The sequence below is a fragment of the Halyomorpha halys genome, unplaced genomic scaffold (assembly GCF_000696795.3).
Source record: "Halyomorpha halys isolate HHAL.00 unplaced genomic scaffold, Hhal_1.1 Scaffold265.1, whole genome shotgun sequence".
NCBI classification, from domain to species: Eukaryota; Metazoa; Arthropoda; class Insecta; order Hemiptera; family Pentatomidae; genus Halyomorpha; species Halyomorpha halys.
Window position 1 is genome coordinate 820,210 of NW_027107765.1, and position 1,047 is coordinate 821,256.

Consider the following 1,047-nt stretch of genomic DNA (forward strand, 5'->3'; position numbering starts at 1 on the left):
TTTATCTGGTTGCTGAAATGAACATTTAAAATAACCATATTTATCGTAGGTAAATCAGAATAAAAGGCCAAAATATCTCGAATGCTTTCTAAATATAGACGAGAAAATATAAGGAATGTTGACTGTCGACGAGAACATCAGCTCCAGGCATTTGTGTGCCAGCTGGCAATGTGGCCCTCACACATGTATCACTGAAAAAAACAAACAATACAATTGTATCGATGTTTCCTCAGACTTCTCTTTTGCTGAACGCCATTTTAACCATCTATTCCAACTTTTTCACAAACAAATCAGTAGATTCTAACGGATATTAACTAATCTTAGAATGTGTGGAATACTGATGAGAATCAAGAAATAGTCATGAAATGTTTAAACATTGTTAAGTTATTTTTTTTTTTCTCTCACAGAAACATAAATATCCATTCCAACTTTACGTTTTAGGCAACAAGGAACAAATTGTTTACAAGCATTTCTGCAGTTAAGCCTATGTCGGGAATAGCACCAACAGTTAATCTGATTTTGATGAATTATTCGTTGTGCAGATTGCTACTATAATGGTCCGAATTCCGGCACCTATTTTTGGTAACGAATGTGCAAACGTTCTTTTCTTGTTGACTCACCTATATTTTAAGAATAACCCAAAAGTAGAATACTAGTATAAAATCCTTTAGCAATGTTAGTAAGCGAAAGCAGTGTGAATTGACTTCGATAAAATTGGTACAGGATAATTTGTATACAAATTTATCTATTTATGGGTTATTATTAAAATATAGGCTAATGAACAAGAAAAAAAACCGTTTGCACATGTGTTAACGAAAATAAGTGAAATAAATATTGACTGACCGAGGAGGGATTCAAACACAGCGTTCGATATAAAGCACTCCGGGTCCCAATGTACTCGGCCATGTCTTCAATTAAGAAAATTAAACTCATTAGCCATTTCAAACAAGCTTAAGCTATTGAAATTAATTTCTAACAGAACTGGGATTTGATCTTCGTATGCCATAGGCAGGCGGCCATAACCTTAGTAACTTCAAAAATTATGAT